The sequence below is a fragment of the Adiantum capillus-veneris genome, chromosome 9, assembly GCF_014529385.1.
Source record: "Adiantum capillus-veneris isolate H3 chromosome 9, ASM1452938v2, whole genome shotgun sequence".
NCBI lineage: Eukaryota > Viridiplantae > Streptophyta > Polypodiopsida > Polypodiales > Pteridaceae > Adiantum > Adiantum capillus-veneris.
The window spans coordinates 50,189,158-50,211,239 of record NC_140939.1 but is presented as its reverse complement, the minus strand read 5'-3'; positions in this window follow the sequence as shown (position 1 = coordinate 50,211,239).

The following is a 22,082-nucleotide window of genomic DNA, read 5'->3' as shown; positions in this document are numbered from 1 at the left end:
AACCCAACGCACAATATACCATCTTGGTCTCCTCATCGATGGATTGAAACACATGGTACTTGAGTTTATGCAACAAGAAGACATTGAAGAGGTTATGATTGGGAATGCATTGATAATGCTTTTGTTGAAACCAGATGCTGTAGCGCTTTTGGCTCATTCTTTTAAAGATACACAAAAGCTTATGATTGTCTTGCAAACCTTTTGTGAATGCGGGTTGATAGTACATGGCTCTAAAGCAAAGATTATGCTCGTGAAAACTCTCAACAAGGAGAAGCCATGCATTGTGTACAATGAAGAGCCCCTTGATATAATAGAGAGATTAAAGTGCTAGCCTTGAGGTTCTTACCAATCATAAATGGAATGATTGCACTATGTGATGCTTGAAAGCCATGTAGAGAGCCTACTATGCAAATGGGTACATGTGCAATGTGGGAGAGATCAATGTTGGGTTGTCAAGATATACCTCTTTGACACCTTAGTGACACTGGTGCTTCTTCATGGAGTTGAAGTATGGGGTGCTAGCATCTCTAAGTCTACTTTGAAAGAGCTTGAGAATGTCCAGAAGCATTTTCTTATGAAGTTTTTCCAAGTCAAGACACAAATACTATACATGCTCTTACTTCTTTAGTCAGGATCAATTCCCATTGAGGTTATGGGTATGGAGAGAGCAGTGGAAGTACATGGCTAAGATCCCTTCACTTCACCTTTCAAGAATTCCATGTACAAGAAGTTAAAAAGTCCATAAGACACAATAAAAAATTATTAAGTTCACAATGGATGCAAGACATCAAGAAGTGGTTAGGGAATGGGATGCATTACACTTGCTTCATGATGCCTTGATAGACACCAAAGTGAATGAGGCTTTTTTACAGCACCAATGAATCACAACTCAAGAGAAATCAAGTGTTCACGCTATTGTGAATCTTTGCATATAGTGGAACTCGAGGTAAAGCTGTTTAGAAAGCCAATTTACTCTCAATGGGAATATATTGGTTAAGGTGTATTCAACATTGATTGATCAAGTTCTTGACAATGATTTGGTCAATATGTATGCCAAATGCAAGAGGTTAGGTAGGTCCAAGATGCACGGTTTTGGTATCAAGGTTGATATGCTAGGTTCAAGAATTGTATACAAATTCAAAATTGATCCCAAAAAAGGGGATTTTTGTGAATTTTTGGGTCGAGTCTAGAGGGGAAATGGAGATTTTGTTGAAAGGTTAGATTCAAAGCTCTTTTGTTGGATTTTGCACCCCCAAGTTACGAGGCTTTGGTCCCTTCTGGGCCCCAAAATGAGGTTAAAAAGTAGGTTCAAAAATGTTCTTTTAGCACTTCAAGGGAATTTTCCAGGGAGCCGCAAGGAAGGAGAGGGGGGGGAGGGGACCATGGATACTACCACGTGGCGTGGGAAAACTTCTCCAATATAGGAGGGGCACCTTTTTTTGCATGTGCAATGCATCGAGAGGAATTCATCACCTTCAAGTTTCTAAAAATAGTGACATCATGACAATCCTCCTACAAAATGGTACGCCCATGAGCACACACAGTTGTGGCTAAGTACATGGAATGCCTCCTCTGTCCATGCACATGACCTACTCAAGACCCAGTTCACTATATATATCCTCCATGTTTCTCTTTGACTTCTTTCTTTCTTTGCTTTGCTTCCTCTTGTTTTCACTATAGGAACAAAAGCTCCAATAAGCTTTTCGTCAGTTTTTTTCTTTTGGCCCAAGGACTTGGGTTTCTGATCATAACAATGTAGTTTCACACCAAGCTCACACTTGAGAAAATGGGTTTGAAGAAACCCATTTTCTCGAGTTGTAAGAATAAAAGTTGCGCCTTGCCGCTCATGGCAAAGGAGGAACCATAGATGCACAGAATTTGCTTCACTTGAGGTGCTTGTCATTGGATACCAAACACTCACTCATCGACATATCAACAAGATCATAAGTATGACAAGTGGTTACTTACAATCAAGACAAGAAAACTATAGGGAAGCAACTATCAAAACCGTAAATATCAAACTTGTCACATCTCATTCAAAATTGCATCATCTTTTTTTTTTTTTTGCAAAACTAACAATTGTGAGTGAATTATATTGAGCAACCCAAAAAAATTACAAGGTCATGCTCTTGTTGAGCCATGACATCATCCAAAGACTATAATGACATCAGGGCAGCCACCCCCACCAACCCGTCGCCTCTTCCTCGATACACATGGTCCAAAAAATTGCCCAAAATTGCATCATCTTAACACATTGCCATTTTTTAAGGCACTGCATGGTTTTTTAAGGCACTGCACGGTTGAGAATTTGTTTCCAAGAGTCATTTTTTTTGGCAAAGATTGAGGAGAGTTTGCCTATCCACAACACTACGATGGATTTCTTGATCAACTAATGGTAGTCTTCAGTTGACCTTTGTGGCATTAGAGCTTAATGACACTTTTGAGGTGGTCAAAAGTTGGAACAATCCCATGGGTACTAGTAAGCTCAAAGAAACTTCACACCTCACATAATACATTATACATGCAATCCGAAAAAAAGTTTTCCAATCCCTAAGTACCATATCCAAGAGGCCACCTCTCAACTTAGAAGTACATATTGCTTCTACAAGGGAACCACATACCTGATACATGCTCACTATTTTCACCTTCAAGTAGCTTTTCTTCCCAACTTTAATATGCATCTTCCAACGAGCTCCTACGCTAGCCTTGCCCACCTTGAGCATCGTCTGCAATCAATTCATTCCACGAATTACCATGCTCCAACAACTCCAATCTCAAAATCTCATCGTGGCTCAACTGTACCTTGCCAATGGCTCCCACCACATGCCCACAAGAGCAATACCCAATATCTCCCAACTCTGTACCGTGCAACCCAATTGGCATACATGTCCACAAGAGCATTACCCGATATCACCCAACTGTGTATCGTGCAACCCAATTGGCATACAGTCCACAAGAGCATTACCCAATATCACCCAACTCTGTACAGTGCAACCCAATTGGCATACATGCCCACAAGTGCATTCACCCAACACTGTACCATGCGACTCCGACCGCAAAATCTCATCGTGGACGAGTTGTCCCTTGTCAATGGTTCCCATTAACACGCATGCTTTTAGGATACTGACGGCATAATTTATTTGTTCGAGGCGCCCATTAGCCTTGCATCTCAAGAGCATAAACTGCAATTAATGCATTCTGTGAGAAAGCTTGTCTAGGACACTGACAGTCGGCACAACCCACCTCCCCCGATCTTGGCCGTCCTCGTCCACAAGCGTCCATAGCCATATTTGTTGCTAGAGGCAGCAACAGCTTGTAACAGTCCCCTCTATTTCGAGAGAGAGACGAAATGAACAGAAATTACCTACGCGAAAACCAGGAACTCGGTGCTTGAAAGTTTTATACCTCTAAATTTTAATTTAAAGGTGGGAAAGCCTTCACATTACAGAGAAAATTTAGTGTAAAACCCTTCAATATACACACTTCACCTAGGTTTCCCTCCATTCTTCGGACAAGGGGATGCCCCACGGTGTGGGGAATCATTATGGGTTACCTCTCCGCTCCAGTGTTAGAAAAAAAACAGGGTACAGTGTATTTCAACCGGCTAAAATCATAAAATCCCGGTTAGATTCTGAGCTTGCCTTGAAGAAAACCGGCAAATTTACACAAGTTTTAGTGTAAATACCGGCAAAAGTTCAAATTTTGACCTAAAAACCAGTAGAATTTCAAGTTTGCCCTTATTTTCTTCGGTTAGAAAGAATGTATTTTTCTAGCCCTGCTCCGCTCCCTCCACGAACTGCACCCCTTTGGAAATTGCTTTCTTATCCCCGCCCTTTCCCTTTGTGTGTGTGCACTAATTGTGGTCTCCAAGAGTGGTTTGGAAAGGGGTATTTCGCCTTGCATGATAGGACTTTTAGGTTAAATAACCTTAAAAGAAAACAAGTGATAAAATCATGAGGCCTGCCAATAGGATTGAAACTACACTGGCTCATGGCTATAGGTCCTTGGAATTTCACTTGTGCAAGATAATATGCTCATTGCTAATCATGGGTACATTGGTGAAAATTTGAATTGATTTGGGGCCTATGTGCACCTAAGGCTTGACTTTTGATGGCACCCACACCCATCATATTTGGCACCTTGTGGGGTGTGGACCGTGTGATCAAACCAGAGAGTTGGACTCTGGACCTTTCCTTTGGATATGGAAACACTACTATCGGTAGACTTGTGCAGGCCTTTGGAAACTTTATCCTCTTCTCTCTCCTTGCTACCTTAGCTCTCTGCTCTTTATATCTTCCTAGCCATCATGATGGCCCAATCTACCAATGCATAGGAAACCCAAAGTGCTTCAAAACCTCCATATCTAGAAACCTCCTGCATGCCCGTGTATGCACGGTCTCCTCCATGTGCGTGTGTGTGAAGTGTATGCATATGGGGGTGTGTAGAGACCAACACCTTAATGAGAATCATGTAGCTGTGTAGCAACAACTTTTCTCCTCTTCCCATTCTCCCTCTTTCATTGCTCGCTAGAACGATGCTCTCTCACACTAAACAAATAAACTTTTTCTTTGAAACACGCTCTCAAGTCACCTTGTGTCCATTTGGGCTCTAGACCCTCATTCACCTGACAATCACACACACCAACCACAAATGCATAGTCTAGAGAGATGAGAAGAAGCTTCAAGTTGTAAACACACAATAATCTTTGTCTACCCAATTAGCAAGTTGGATTTTCATGTTTTATTCTCTACCGCGGTACACCAATACATGATCATTGATGCACATGTGCAAGTTGATCTCTCTCTCTCTCTCTCTCTCTCTCTCTCTCTCTCTCTCTCTCTCTCTCTCTCTCTCTCTCTCCCCCCCCCCCCCCCCCCCCCCCCCCCCCCTCCAAGGGCCCGCACCCGCACCCCATTCTGTCTTTCTCACAAAGCCTATGGCTTTGGATGCTATCGTAAATATCCATGCTGATTTCAATTGTTTTTCTCAGTATCAAGCATTATTATATGCACGACACTATAGGCCTGATTGTGTCCCAATCATGTGTGTTATCTCTGGCACACATCTCGAGTGCTACAACGTTTAATGTGGAAGGCTTGTGTAGTGAGACCCATCGCATCTTGTGTGTGTGTGTGTGTGTGTGTGTGAGAGAGAGAGAGAGAGAGAGAGAGAGAGAGAGAGAGAGAGAGAGAGAGAGAGAGAGGGCTATGAGACGTATATGAGGTAGCCAACTAGCTCATAGCCAACTAGCTCGAACGAGTGCACAATGTGTCTATGTGTGAGTGAGAAAGAGAGGGAGAGAGAGATCCTATTTTGACAGTGAAGGTAGCGTCTTTAAGACAGGGGAAACGCCATCATGATGATGACAACCTTCAGATTCTAAATGTCAAGGCTATATTGGCCGCAAACTCTCAACAATAAGCTGCCACATGAAAACGTCATGATCTCAGAGTAGGAATCTCTCCTCTCTCTCTCTCTCTCTCTCTCTCTCTCTCTCTCTCTCTCCCCCCCGAGCAGACTCTACATGTGCACACTCATGCACAAGTACTGTGGAGGACATCTCTCTCTCTCTCTCTCTCTCTCTCTCTCTCTCTCTCATACACTCACAAGCTAACTCTACATGTGCACACTCATGCACAAGTACTGTGGAGGACATCTCTCTCTCTCTCTCTCTCTCTCTCTCTCTCTCTCTCTCTCTCTCTCTCATACACTCACAAGCTAACCTCCACAGTACTTGTGCATGAGTGTGCACATGTAGAGTCTGTTTACTGTGGAGGTTAGCTTGTGAGTGTATGAGAGAGAGAGAGAGAGAGAGAGAGAGAGAGAGAGAGAGAGAGAAGCTTGAGAGAAGGTAAAACTAAAACCCGTGTGTATGAAAACAGTAGAACATTGGCCGTTTCAGTGAATGTGTTTCCTGTGTGCGTGCTTGTGCATGCTTGACTGTGTGTGTGTGTGTGTGTGTGTGTGTGTGTGTGTGTGTGTGTGTGTGTGTGTGAGAGAGAGAGAGAGAGAGAGAGAGAGAGAGAGAGAGAGAGAGAGAGAGAGAGAGAGAGAGAGAGAGAGAGAGAGAGAGAGAGAGAGAGAGAGAGAGAGAGAGAGAGAGAGAGAGATGGACTTTTGTACTTGTCTACAACGAGATCAGAGGCAGGGGGAGAGTGCATGCATGAAGGATGGTATAGGATAATGGTTGCGTGCAGCTGATATGACCTCTTGTTGGCTGTAAGCAATCTCCTCTTGCATCGTTGGATCGTAGCTTTAACGAATTGACCGACATAACATAATGAGTCACCTGCTGTAACATACCTGATAAGAAAAAGTAACTTGTTCAAAATCGAAGGCCAATTAAAAATGAAACAGATAACTTCTTGCACTTATGCATGCTGGGTTTAGAGCATTGAACTCACCATACTCGAGTAGCTTCTCTACTTTTTGTTGCTGCCGATATTCTATGGCCGCACTGCCGCAATTGCAAAAGATCAAAAGGAGGGTGCTTTCACAGTTCTGTAGTCTCTCGGAGTAGTCTCGATCTCGACTCCTAAGAGACTAGAGAGAAATTGCATCATTAATTTACTCAAAAATAATCTCTATATTCTTTTTCATAAACTTAAGGGAAGCTATGCAATTCCGCCCCCCTCCCCCCCTCCCCCAAAAAAGAATAAAATAAAAAAAATTGAATCATGGCAGCTCCAACAAGACTTCCTCCAAGGGCAAGAGGACCGACTCTATGTCAGGTAAATCATAGCTAAAACCATGAAAAGATTATGTTTTCTGTTCAAGGTTTTTTATGCTGAAGCTCGAGTGCTAATGCATGGCTTAAAACTGGTTTAGCTCAGATGGAGGTAAGCAAGACAATTAGAGCTTTAAGTATTCGCATAATTACATTGGTTCTACTACACAACAAGAGAGATGCATGAGGTCTATGGGTTGAGCTTGTCTGGTTTGCTCCCTCATTAATTGTCAACCATTTCACATCAAGATTGGCTATATCAATATTCATCTTGGCCAACCATAGGGGTTCAAAGGTCTTGTTGTGACCACAGTTTGTCACTGAGTACCGCTTGCTATATCACAAGGTGTAACAAGGTATATCCCCTAACAACAAGATTCCCACAAAGCTGGCAAAGTGTTTTATAAGGGAGTGCCTTCCATCAGCAAAGGAGAATCCCACAAAGCACATAATTGCTTAGGTGCAATATGGGGTCAATGTACTTTGGCTTATCACTACAAGTCAATATTACTTGGATAGAACACTGAACAATTGGCGTTATAAAACGGTACAACTTCCAACAAGGAAGTAAGGGACATATACAAGACTCATTTTGTGTGGCCATGCCATTGCTCAAGCCAAGGCTATTTGCAATGATGCTCTCTTTGATGCCATCACAAATCAATGCTATGTTCTAGAGAGAAAATTTTCATGATAACACATGTGCTCTTGCATTGCATTTCAACCTATGATTAAAAAAGAGAGGACTTGCTCCTCCAAGAAGGCACAAGTGTTGTAACAAAGAAGATGAACGTAGAGTTGGAGGCCTTGTAGCAAGTAAGGTGAAGGTGCTGCGGAAAGCGTGTGCGCATGCAAGTGCGAGAGTAGAGAGAGAGAGAGAGAGACCTGCTTTGGGTGGAGCGCACAGCAACATTATCCTGTTGCCGCTCCTTATTCTTTTGTATATTAAAGAATAAGTGTATATGGGTTAAGTTAGTAGATGGGTTAGTAGTAAGTGGGATGTTTGGCCAGTTGGCCTGAATCCCAACAAACTCCCACTTGAAGGCCAACGCAGCCCAAGTGACCTGGTATGTACAACCGTGAAGCAATCTAGTCGCTTCAACCTATACCCATCAACTCACTGCAATGTGTAAACCGCTCCAAAACTAAGCCTTTTGTCAAAGCATCTGATGGGTTGTCATCAGTGTGTACCTTGACCAAATCAATGAGCTTTTTGGCCAAGAAATCTCTCACGAGATGATATCTGACTTCAATGTGTTTCGATTTGGAGTGAAACACGGGACTCCTTGCCAATGCAAGAGCACTCTGACTATCACAATATATCATTGGAGCCTCATCAATGCCAATATTTTTTGACCGAGCGAGATAACCATACAGCCTCTTTACTTGCATCTGACAATGCAACGTACTCTGCTTCCGTAGTCAAAGACGACGTACAATCTTGAAGACATGACCTCCAAGATAGTGCTGCTCCAACAAATATGAAGACATAGCGAGATGTCGATCTCCTATTGTCGACACAACTCACATAGTCTACATCTGTATAACCCACGATGGATGCATCACTGTTCCCGAAGCGTAAACACCTATTGACCGTACCTTTGAGGTACTTAAGAATGTGCTTCACTGCTTCCCAATGCTTGCTGCCAGGATTTACCATATATCGGCTCACCACTCCCACTGCAAAAGCAATGTTTGGCCTTGTGGTTACCATAGCATACATGAGACTGCCCACTACCGAAGAATATGGTACCTTAGCCATTTCAGCTCGCTCAACATCAGATTTGGGTGCATCTTCCTTGCCGAATTTCAAGAATGCCTGCATTGGGATACTCAATGCTTTCCCCCCTTGCATATTTAAACGCTGCAAAACTTTCTCAACGTATGTTTCCTGAGATAACTCAAGAATATGACATTTGCGATCTCTTTTGATTTGCATGCCAAGAAAGTGTGTAGCATCGTCCAAATCTTTCATTGCAAAATTATTGCTAAGTGTTTTCTTCAAGTTGGCAATCTCTGCAATGGATTTCCCAGCTATAAGCATGTCATCAACATACAAAACTAGAATGATCATTGAGCCATTATCTAGATTTCTTGTGTACAAGCAGTGATCCTCTTCACTTCTTTTATATCCTTGAGACCTCATACATGCATCAAATTTATGATACCACTGCCTTGAACCCTGCTTTAAGCCATAAAGTGCCTTTTTGAGCTTATATACTAGCTCCTCACAAGATGCGTTCTCCTGAACAAACCCTTCAGGCTGCTGCATGTAAACATCCTCATTGAGATCCACGTGAAGAAATGCTATGTTCACATCCATTTGGACAAGTTTCATGTCCTCAATCGCTACAAGACCAAGTACGGTTCTAAGTGTTGTCATCTTGACCACAGGCGAGAAGATTTCATCAAAATCGACTCCCTTTTGCTATTTGAACCCTTTGGCTACAAGTCTAGCCTTGTACTTTGGATTTGGATCACCTGAGGTAAATTTATTCTTGTAAACCCATTTGCAAGGTAAATCCTTCGCATCATTTGGCAGTTCTACCAAGTCCCAAGTGTCATTAGCTAGAATCGAGTTATACTCAGATTCCATAGCCTGCTCTTACTTCACCACATCATCCGTCACCATGGCTTCTTGGTAGCAGCTTGGCCCATCGCAATCGGTCAACATGATGTAATCAAGACCTGGCTCAAAAGGTGCAAGTGGACGAGAGACTCTAGTAGATCGTCTCACTCCTTGACCATTGCTATCCGGTCCCTCTGGAGCATTGCTAGTGGAAGGTACATCACTAGCCCGCTGAGTTGATTTCACTGTCTCTGAGGCAACATCCTCAAAAGTGACTCTCCGAATCTCTATTTCCTTGATAGGTTGTTTATGAATCTTCAACTCATTTAAGATCACATCTGAACTATGGATGACTCGACGAGATTCCAGGTGCCAAAGACGATATCCCATCTCTCCATCTGCACCATATCCAATGAAAATACATTTGTGTGACTTTGGCTCTAACTTCTATCGAAGTTGTTTAGGCACGTGAGCATAAGCTTCACAACCAAAAACACGTAGATGGTCATAGTGGGGCTTATGTTTAGACAATAACTCTTTTGGAATCTCATAATTCAATGGCGTACTAGGCGAATGATTTATAATGTGCACTGCGGTCAAGACGGCTTCTACCCAAAAGCCTTGTGTGAGATTTTTCCTAGAAAGCATGGCTGTGACTCTTTCCTGAATCATACGATTCATGTGCTCAGTAGCTCCATTCTGAGCTGGTGTGTATGGTGCAATAAACTGCCTTTTAATCCCCCTTTTAGCACAAAAATTGTCAAACTCCTTGGAGACATACTCTCCAACGTTGTTAGTCCGCAACCTCTTGAGTTTCTTGCTAGACTGATTCTCAACGAGTGCCAAGAAGAACTTGATCCTTATGTTTCAAAGGATATGCCCACGCCTTTTGAGTACAGTCATCTATGAATGTCACAAAATAGGTGCCCCCCCCTAGAGATTTGGTTGAGAGAGGACCACAAACATCACTATGCACTAAATCGAGAGGTTCAACTCGGATTTGACCCAATGGTAAGTGCACGGACCTAGTCTGTTTGCCATAGATACAGTGTTCACAAATAGGAAAGTCAACATAAGACAAGACAGGTAAGTAGCCAAAACGAGTTAGAGTTCTCATTCCTTTTTGGCTAATATGACCTAGTCGGAAATGCCACAACTCAGTAGACGGTAGCTCGTCTATAGATATGTAATCATGCTCTAGACCTCTGAGTACAACAAGATTACCTTTACGTACTATCCACGAACCATTGCCAAATGTGGTGTTCTAGCCCAAATCATCAAGATGACCAATAGAAATCAAACTTTTAGTCAACTTGGGCACATGTTTGACATTACATAAAGTAAAGTGCGTGCCATGTCTTAGATACAATTTGATGTTTTCGACACCGTCAATGTCTAGTTCATAAGCATCACAAGTCTCACTTTGCCACAAGAGTGAGAATAAGTAGAGAACCACTCTCTATGTGGTGTCACATGGAAACTCGCACCCGAATCTACTATCCAATTTTGTACATACTGCACATCTTCTGTAACAAGAGCCTCGACAGGTAGATCTACTGTGAAGACCAATATGTCAGAGGTAAGTGGCATAACAACCACTGGAAGAGTCTCTATAATAGGAGCATTTGAACAGTCTAGCACATTGATTTCCTCTAACTATGCTTTGTCCTTGTTTGAATCATCAGACTTAGAAGTGTCACCAGATTGTTTATCCTTCTTGCTTTGCTGCCATTTCCTGCAATCCTTCTTCACATGCCCTTTTTTGTGGCAGTCATAGCACTCGATATTATGCATAGAACCTTGAGACTTACTGCGTGACCCCCCACGTTCCTTGCTTTTTGGACGACTTTGAGTGCGACCCCTCTATCTATCACAGCAACATACGCATCACCATTCTTCTTTCCTTCAAGAGATTTCATACGAATCTCCTCGGTAAATAGACTCCGAAGGACGTCATTTATACACTAGACAGGTACCAGGTGCTGAGTTGCTAATCGCAGTACAAAACATATCCCAAGATGAGGGTAAACTACATAGCAAGAAGATACATTTGATTTCCTCATTGAAGACCAAACCCTGAGTGGTCAACTGAGTGAAAATGATATTGAACTCATTAATGTGAGTAGAAATAGTACCCTCTTCCTTCATACGAAGGTCAAACAGCTTCTTCATCAAGAAAACCTTATTAGAGGCACTTTTGTTCTCATAACTGGAACACAACTTATCCCATACATCTTTAGCAGTCCTTTCTCAAACTATAGTTAAGTACACAGATTCGGCCAAATGCAAACGACGGGTAGATTTGGCCTTAGCATCAAGTCTCCCCCACTCAATATCTGTATACTCGCCCTCTAGGCACTCCATGATAGGATTCAACTGGCCTTTTTGTATAAGAACATCTTGAATCTGCTCTTTCCAGATAGCAAAATTTGTCCCATCAAATTTCCAAATATTGTAAATATCCTTTTCACCGCTAGATGACAGGCTGCAAGCTAAAGATAATATGGCGATAAACACTGGTAATTTTGGGAAAAATTTGACATATTTCCCCCATAAAAACTGATAGAATCTCAATCCAAAACTGTCACAAGAGATTAGTAACGCATCAAAAGTAATGCTCTCAGAGCATAAGACAGGCACATCAACCACTAACTGTGCATAAAAAGTCCAAAACTGACCCAAGATTGCCAACATGACGTCAAATGCACCTAGCCCTCTCTATACATGCTCTATGGTGAGGCCATGAAAAAAAGGGTCCTCTAGCAATGTGTGTCACCGTAAGGAACTCAACATTCAAGAATCCCCCAGCTCAAGAAAACCTCATGCTATTGACCCTCACAAAAGGTTATGCAGACAAAAAAGCAGCCTAGTCTCAGAAAGGGCCTCCAAACCGAGTCTCAAAAATGGTACGGACTGCCAAAAACAAGCCAAATCGGCTCCATAAAAGGTATATATGGCAGTTTCTGTAACTCAACGTACACCCATGTCAACAATACTGCAAGGTGCAGTATACGCGCTCAAGCAGGAGCCACACAAAATGTGCAAGCAGTAAACAAATCCCTGCGGGGAGTAAAACTGCTCTCAAAAGAGCTCAAGTACTGTCAAAAGTGCCAAAACAATGCATATGTGCATCAAGTACTCCCATTGAAATTTGTGCTGATGATAAACACTGCAACCTGTAAGAAACCGGGATGTCCTATATGTATGCAAGAACCTGTGAGGAGATGGATGGCTGAAAAGAGACAATGGCGATGCCAAAAGTGCTCCTAATCAGCCCATAAACACCGCCTCAATAGCACATAAGAGCCATAAAATGGCTATATACAATTCAAAATAGTCTTTGAACGACCTGCACCTGTGTCCTGTACCTGTACATGTACCTTTAGCAAAAGTGGAGTTGAAAAATACAACTCTTGAAGCGTAGCTCAGATGAAGCTTTCGATTGCACGAACAACTTCAAAAGGGGGGTAAAACCCAAGGATGCCCGATGGAAACGCTCTCGAAATGCTGAATTTGTGGATGCCGAAATCGAAAGCCTATTTTCACTTTTGAAAGTGCACGCCCGTGGACGCGAAAAATGGCAAGCACAAACCTTGCTCTGATACCAGTCGAAGGTGCCGCAGGAAGCATGTGCGAGTGCAAGTGCGAGAGCAGAGAGAGAGAGACCTGTTTTGGATGGAGCGCACAACAACGTTATCCTCTTGCAGCTCCTTATTCTTTTGTATATAAAGAATAAGTGTATATGGGTTAAGTTAGTAGATGGGTTAGTAGTAAGTGGGATGTCCGGCTAGTTGGCTTGAATCCCAACATAAAGCACCTCCTACAATGCCCTTTTTCGGACAATTTGCTAGTAGGCTGCTTGCAAGGGCATATTGAAGCCTATGAGAAGGCAATTGTGCATTGCAATGTGGTTGCAGATGTAGGTTATTTGGACAAGCAAGCCATGGAAGTATTGCAAGTAAGGTTGTTAGCGGGTCACCGTAATTTGACGTCTACAACATAGATGTCTAGCACTAACATAATGTCAATACTCAAGAGTGACTCAGATACGGCACAGAGACTCTTTGAGGGTGTCAACCTCAAGAAGAGAACCTAGTGAACTAAGCCATCAACACAACTAGCAAACTATCACTCTCTAATATGGAAAATCTGTCTATGTTCTATCTCACCACTCTAGGTCATCATGCCATTTCTTCAACCAAATGAACTCCGAATACAATGAAACTTTAGGGAGAGGTGTATTAGGTCAAAGGGCACTAATCTACAAAGTCTGAAGGTCACAATTTCATTGACGTGATCACGATCCTATGATTACGTTAATAATTCTAGTCATTACACAAGAAAAACTCGTGATCACGTTAATTGTTAACGTGACTTTGATGATGACCTACAAAAATCCATAGAGCCGGTTAGCCCGCCAGGTAAAAGAATATTCCTTACGGGACCTGCCGGGTTTTCTATTTTCGCGACGGGCCCACTGGGAAAATAAAAATCCTTGGCGGACGTAATTATATATAGTAAACAACGTGCTTACAGTTGTGCTTTGACTAGGAAAATCCCTGGGGAGTGTATCCGAGTGCGGGATATTGTCATATCCTTGTGAATTGACCTAAGGTTACAGAGTCACAGGACCTTTTTTTTGGACTGAACGTGGTTATCCGATAACCACTTCTAAAAACATTTAATTCCTTTACCGAACATAAAGGTACAAAACCAAAACAATTGAAAAAGTCATGCTCATTGCAACGAAGCCATTGGTCCAAATGAGGGATGCAATTGGTTTTAGGAGATGAGCATATCCAAATGTTGAGTCTATAGTCAAGGATTGGATGTTTTGTACTAATGTACTGGGCATATAAAGATCCTTGAAGTCTTGCATTTTTTACCATCATAGAGTTGAGTTGATATACATTGTCACTACACAATATAAGAGCTATAATCCTTAATTGGAAAAGAAAAGCTTTTATATATTGAATTGGCTGCATAAGCAAGCTACAATCTTTGACTCGGTACAAGCAGTCCTCAACTATGTGATTATATTGAAGATTTTTTTGCGTTATTTCATGAATTGGTTAATGCAGAGAGTTCATTATGTATTATGAAAGATTATTAGTGTATACCATGACCAATCATAGATTTTATTACTTTTGTGTGTTTTTTGCAAACAACTGGCATCATCAGTTTAGAAGTTGATTATTCTTTGTAGCATTTGAAATTAGATATGTCTTATTGTTTACAAATCAAATAGGACGTATATATAATCATCATAATAATAATTGCATTGAAAAATTCATAGCATTTTTGTATTTATTATGCCATGCAGAGAGTGCGTTGCAATGTGTATGTTTTCTCATAACATAGGTGATCGATATGTGGATTGACTAGCGTGCATTGCAAATCTCATATCTTGCAGATTTGATTAATTTCCTAGTGAATGAAAAATCTAATATATAGTGAAAAGAAGAAAGTTGTATTAGAAACTGAATATCTCGTTCTTTTGTCTTTAGTTTTAATTTAAAAATAATGGAGCAAAATGTCGGCACAAGTGGTACGAAGAAGACAAAGAATAAAAAAGCTCTTTGCAAAGAGTGGGATTATGCTCACAACATATGTGGTCGATATATGGAATGGAAATCTCACAACAAAATCAGGCGGTGCACCTTGTATTAGGAACCATTTTCTGGGTAGCGTTAAAAAGAGTTGTAAGAAATGTGAACATCCTCAGGCACCTGTAATTGCAAAGCGTTTGAGAGAAGAGCTCGCCAAAAAAGGTGGCAAGAGACAACAGATATATAGCTGTGTTATGGATGCAAGTCAAGAGCAGTCAGAGCCAAATACTAACTCTAGTGATCTTGTGGTGACACCATCTAACCTTGGAGGACAGCCTGCACAGGGAGACGAAATGTCAAGCAGCATTTCTTTTAAGCATCACAATGAAGGTGGACTTGGTCAAATGTGTTAAAAATCATTGCATCAAAGCTTTTGGATGTAGTCTCTAGAAGAAGCACAAACTGCACTCGCCAAATCAATATTCTTCACTGGATGTGCTCTGGTCATGGTAGACAGCAATCATCGAAAGACCGCTTGGAAGAAAATCAATGAATCTGGACTTGGAAATATTTTTCATTCAGGATGCACAATTGTGAGTGATGGTTGGTTAAATGTTCAAAGAAGACCATTGATCAATGTAATGCTGGTTTGTCCAAGGGGAGAAACGTTCGTAAAGGCGATTGACAGTTCTGGTGCTATTAAAAGTGGCAAATAAATTTTTGAAGTCTTGATTAATGTAATTAAAAAAATTGGTACTGAACATGTCGTTCAAGTAGTCATGGTCAACACAAAAAATTGTAAAAATGATAGTAAAGTAATAAAGAAGTTCTTTCCACACATTTTTTCCAATGGTTGTAATATGCACAGCTTAAACTTGGTGCTGAAGAATTGGTACACTAGTGAAGAAAGTACATGGTTTGCCAAAATAATTGACACAATGCTCGATTTATACAGAATGCGCATGTTAGTGATGTTGAACCTTCCTGCTAAAACTTGGTTTTTCATGCATTTTTATACATTGGAATCACTTCTTCGCAATAGATGTGTTGTGATTGACACTTTCAATTGCACGGCCTTTGATGAATGGCAGCTTGAGCAGAAAGAAAAAGTGATAGAGAAAATTACATGTCTATGTGGCAACGTGAACAAGGTTTCTTGGTGGAGAAGTGTAATGGATGTATACCATGTAATGATTCCCATTATGTTTGTGATTCACAACCTTGATCGAAAGGCGCCAAATATGGACAAAGTGTGGATAACATGGTGGTCAGTCCAACAACGCCTTGAAAATCCCGAGGAGCTGAAAGAGTCTGTAGTAGAGAAGGAGTGGGGACTACCATTCTTAGGCAAACATCGAAGAATTTTGGCCAAGTATTTTCATGCAAGATGGAAGAGCGCTCATAGTCCACTCCATAGTGTGGCTTACATGCTTGATCCGAAGTATTGGAATTTAGATCTGATGTCCAATACAGAGGTGGTCATTGATTTCTATCACGTGGTGAACACGTTCCACTCCAACATTCATGAAAAAATTGATTGTATCAAAGAAATGAGTGCATTTATATTAAAAGAGGGTCCTTTTGCAAATGATTTTGTACAGTCAATGGCAAAAGAGCTGTAGGTCATTGTGCACTATACCAGTTGAGTGAGCAGTCGCAACACCATCAATTAAGGTGTGACAGATTGCTGGCATCTGCTCAATCACTACTTTGATCCGTGTTGTCTCTATCTCTGGTAAGCACTATACCAGTTGAGTGAGCAGTCGCAACACCATCAATTAAGGTGTGACAGATTGCTGGCATCTGCTCAATCACTACTTTGATCCGTGTTGTCTCTATCTCTGGCGAAAATGACCTCCAGCTGTGTTGTAGCCTATGCATATGTCGTTTGAATGCTCCGTGAGCGAATGGCAAGCGGCACATCATGTCCCCCATGGTGCCCCCATTGTAGTATGGAAATATTATGATCCAAGGGGCTTCGGTGGCCCTCCCTTGTAAGAGATGCCATTGATGGTGTACAATGTGCACACACCAAAAGAGCCTGCTCCAACCCTTGTACCTTCTACCAAGGCCTCATAGTAGGGAATGCCAATTAGATGCACGCACTTGGCATTCAAAGCCATGCGCATGACTGTGCCTGTGCCGCTGGCATCTGATCGGCCATCCACAGCTGCTTGCACATCTTGGGCCATCTTCAATCTCTTGGGTAAGGAGGATTGGTCTTGAGATTTCACACGCTTCATCTTGACCTTCTGGTCCTCCCATAATTTGTCCTAGAGCTCTAATTTTGTCATATCGTAGGCAAGAGGGATATCTTCCTTTAAGTCTCTTCTGCAAACAGACTTTCATATTGCCTTTGCTCTGTGTTCTCCTATATAGCGCTAGTGAGGTCTTTGATGAAGACTTCGCTTTCACTAATCTGCTATATGCGACCATGTGCACATGATGATATTGCCAAAATACATTCTTTTTGAATGTCATGCATACTAATTTTCTTTTGATTTGGCATCATTTTAGCACTGGATAATAAAAAACAACATATCAAATACAAATTCATGGCTGCACACTGCACTAACACTCTCACACTAGATTAGACAAACCATACACATGACTTGAAGACTTTAAGAAATGTGCAAGAATATATTGAGAAACATTCAAAATAATTTTCACTTTAAAATGCAATGTTTACACGTGTAAAATGCAGAGCAAACAAGTAGTTTATAAGGACTTCATCCAGATCAAACAATACATGTTAAAATTCTAGCACACAATAGCATTTTACATTTCATCTAATAATTTTTAACTTATATTTTTCACCATGCACTGTTACACTAGTTCAAACATAGCATACACTGACTTAAAGACTTCAAAAAATTGTGCAAGATTATATTTATTCAAATTGATAATCATTTTGACTTTAAAATGGTATGTTTACTCGTATAAAATGCAATAAAAATAAGTCACTTCTAATAAAATTGTCTAGATTTAACAAAACATGTTAAAAATCCAAAACAATTCAATTTTTTTTTTGATTCGCTTCAAACATAAAGCCTCTTGGAAGATACATGCATCGTGATATACATATTGTCACTTTTATTTTAGCTCATTTAAAACATTGAAAATATACAAATTGGGCTAGGAAATTGCAAAGAATGTCTTGCTCTTTAAAAAGATAAAAATGAATATTTACCATGCAAATTGTGTGCATATACTTTCTTACATAGAATTTATGTAAATGTAGCATTTAAACTAGCGATTATGATTGATGAATAAAGATTTCTTTTGAATATGATTAGCTAGTATATATTTTCATAAGAACACTTAAAAACAACAGTATCAAACAATTGGTGCGTTACCGATCAAGTATTTCATATACTTAATACTTAAAAAAATGAACTGCACATGCACATACAAATTAAATGACGTTTGTACGACTAAGTTAACGACATGAGTGACTCATTTATGAAAAAGTAGATGCTTCTAACAAATGACACTCAATTAATTGCGTTACCGATCGAGTGTCGCCCGAATCTAAGAAGAAATAATGGCTTGCATACGAACATCATATAGCCACGTTACCGACTAATGTCCATATGTTTTTTTGGAAAGGGGAAGGGAAGTTGACTCACCATAAGGATACTAGATTCGCTGCGTTACCGACGTAGTACCCAAACAGTAAGCCAATACTTACCACAAGGACACTATCTTCCCCGTGTCACCGAGGTGATTCCCCCATGGTAAGCGCTGTTCCGTAGAAGAGATTACACACACACTCTCAATGTGTGGTAAGGTACCTTATGATTGTCGTGCAATACAACAAAAGGCATGCTACCACACAACGCATACACACACAACACATACCCGGGTCATGTGGTTAGGTACTCCGCTATTGCCGCACACTGCACGCAGAGCACGCTCCCACACAACCCCCTCTCTCTCTCTCTCTCCTCTTGACATACCTGCAAAGGTGACCCTCTCTCTCTCTCTCTCTCACTCTCTCTCTCTCTCACTCTCTCTCTCTCTCTCTCTCTCTCTCTCTCTCTCTCTCTCTCTCAAAAGATGGCTGAAGAAAAATCACCAACGGCTCGAGGCCCTATATATATAATTCAGCGGCCCCGTCGGGCTTCTTGGTTTTCTTGATGGGTCCGTAGGGAAAATCTAAAAACCTGGCGGGCCTGCAGGGAAAACAAAAAGCCCAGTGGGCTGTTGGTGGGTTTCTGAGTTACCCTAAACCGGCTTCTTTGTGATCATGTGAAGTGTGATTATGTAAATGTGTCAAGAAGACCTTATAATCACACAAAATTTGTGGTAATTATGTAAATATTAAATCCCTGCTGGAGTTCATTAGACATGGTACCAAAATCACGATCCATCATGGTCTAGGTCTTGAAAACTATAATTAAACAGTTTGGATAGGCCACGCAAAGGTCTAGGAACACTACTCTGTGGTCAAAATGTAAAAAATCAACCATTTTTTAACACTCAAATTCGCTGAATTAACTCACATACATGTAGTCATGAACCATAGTAAAACTGAGAAGGATTATACTTAAATAAAAGAGCGAGCGACAAGGAACACAATGCAATTCATGAAACATAGTTTCTATTACCAAATGAAGAAAAAAACCAATTACAAATTGTTGCTATGTAGCCGCTCATAGTCATATGTACAAAGCTCTTGGATAATGTTACAATGTTTCCTTTTAGACTAAGGATTTTGAGCTTTATGCCTAAGGATTTTCATATGGCCAATGGCCAACTTACTAGGCTTTTGGGCTCATGATAAAAGAATACATCTCTGAGTATACAGAATGAGACTAAAAAATAATAATGTCTATTTTACAAAGCTTTTTTAAAAAAAAATTGCATCAAAATTGTAGGCTCTAAGAAGGTGTGGCAGGCTAGGAGGACGCTCATCACTTGCATCTGCCAAACATGCTATAGACCATGTACGATTATGTCCTCTTATAGTTGCTGATTAGCTTTGAGAGTATTGGGTAATTCAATACAGAGGGTCTTCTACTCCTCCATGTGTAATAGCTGTCCTAGGATCGTCGTCTAGGACATAAATCCATCATGCCCTTGCTTATATAGCCTTCCATCTATTAGCACAAGTGTTCATGTCTGCTCAATGATTGATGGTTGCTTCTCAACCTGCAATGAACCAATGGTGAGAAAAGGTATGACATGTTTGCTTGACCTTGGTACCATCTCTAGATTGAATAGAAAAGAGTCAAGCATATCATTATCAACTCCATTCAGTGCTTCCCCATGAGTCAATCTAGACAAATGATCAGCCCACTACTGTGTAGTCCCTTTTTTGACTTCTAGAGAAAAATCAAACTCAAGCAATATGATAAACCATGAACAATGTGTCTTGTATTGCATGTTTGTTCACCAAGTATAATAGTGCTTGATGATCCACAAAGAATACAAATTTATTGGCAAGAAGGTAGTGCCTAAAATTTTTCATGGCATAGACCACTCCTAGCCCCTCTCTTTCTGTGGTTGTGTAAATTTGTTTTTGCACTATTAAGTTGTCTACTAGAGTAGCAATTGGAAAAATCCATGTTGTTCTCTCCAAGCTATGCTAAGATGTATCCGATGGCATATGTTGATGCATTGACATGGACATAAAATATCTTATTCTAATCCAGGAGCTTTTAGAATCAAAGCAAAAATCAATCTCCACTTTAATTTCTAGAATGCTTTCTCACACCCGTCGATCCACTCAAACTTTGTAATGAGAGCATAGAGAGGTTTTGCAATGATTGCATATATATAGATGAATATTCTATAGTAACCATAATGGCCCATAAAGGCCTGTACCTCTCACTTTTGTTGGTCTTGGAAGAGAAGCAATCACCTGTATCTTTTCAAGATCTATGTAAATGCCATTCTTGGACACAATGTGCCTTAAAATCTTTCCTTGTCTTACCATGAAGACACATTTCTTCAAATTCAAACAGACACTATAGGTTATGTATTTCTCAAAGATCTTTTTTAGATGCTCTATGTGCTTGTTTCTTAAAAAAGAATGCATGCATAAGTCATCCATGTAGATTTCTAAGATTTGTCTTAGATACTCTTTCAATGTATAAATCATTAATCTTTGGAATGTGGCAATTGCATTGGTCAAGCCAAATGGTATTACTTTGTAAGAAAATATGCCCCTCTCTATTGCAAAAACCGTCTGATTTTTGGTTGGGGAAATCATAGGAGAACACCTCATGCTTGTTTGGTTTGGTTTTGTTTTCATAGCTACTCGATAGCTCATCCTTGGCCTCAATCGCTAATTCATCATTTTGCAAATCTTGGAACTCTTCTTCACTTTTGTTGCTCATATCTGAGATGGAAACCTTGATCACTATTTGTTTGCACTCAATCGTTTCTTGACTCCTTGTTTTGTCAGTTTCCAACCTTGATTCCAAGATAACACTCACCACCTAGATGGGCATTGTTTTGTAACCCTCTTCATCAACAAAATTTCATCGAGGTTGTTTCATTCATGCACACATCAACACTAGCTAGTATTTGGTCCCATCCAAAAGGTTCAAACAAATATTTTGGAGATGGCTCTCAAAGGTAGTCCTTATCCTCTATTGATCTCTCTAAGATGCAATCTTCTTCATCACACTCCCACTTTTGGACGCTCTACACATCCAAACATATGTTTTGTTGTGCAACCATGCAGGTATTTGATTTTCATGGACTGTAGTTGAGAAATTCCTCTACAAGAGTTTGATAGACATCTCTATAACTATGGTCATTGATGTTGACCCTCGTGGAAACATCCTTATGCCACAAGTAGAGGTGGTAATAGTCCTAATCTTGCACCATTTTAAGTTTATGCATGAATGGTCTTCCCAAAATGACATCAAAATTATTGCTCTTCCCAAAGTCCACTGTGGAAAAGGTATGCTCGTACTCAATTCCGCATGAGGATACAACGATCTACTCTAGCATGCCCAAAGGTCTTTCTACAAATCCATATGTAAGTTGCAATTTCATTTGTGTTTTCTTGAGAGTTGGTCTCCCCAACTTTTTTCATATTTCTTTTGTAGCTATGGCCACTCCAGCCTCGCTATCAAGTATAGCTATGGTTTTCACTCCTTAGTGCTCTAGCGGCAAAATGGTGTTTCCCTCTTCTCCTTTGTAGTAATCACCCACCTTGTTTATAGGAAAATGTTTTGCCTTTGGTTTCTCTAGTAGAGTTTACCCAAGTTTTTCTCTACGG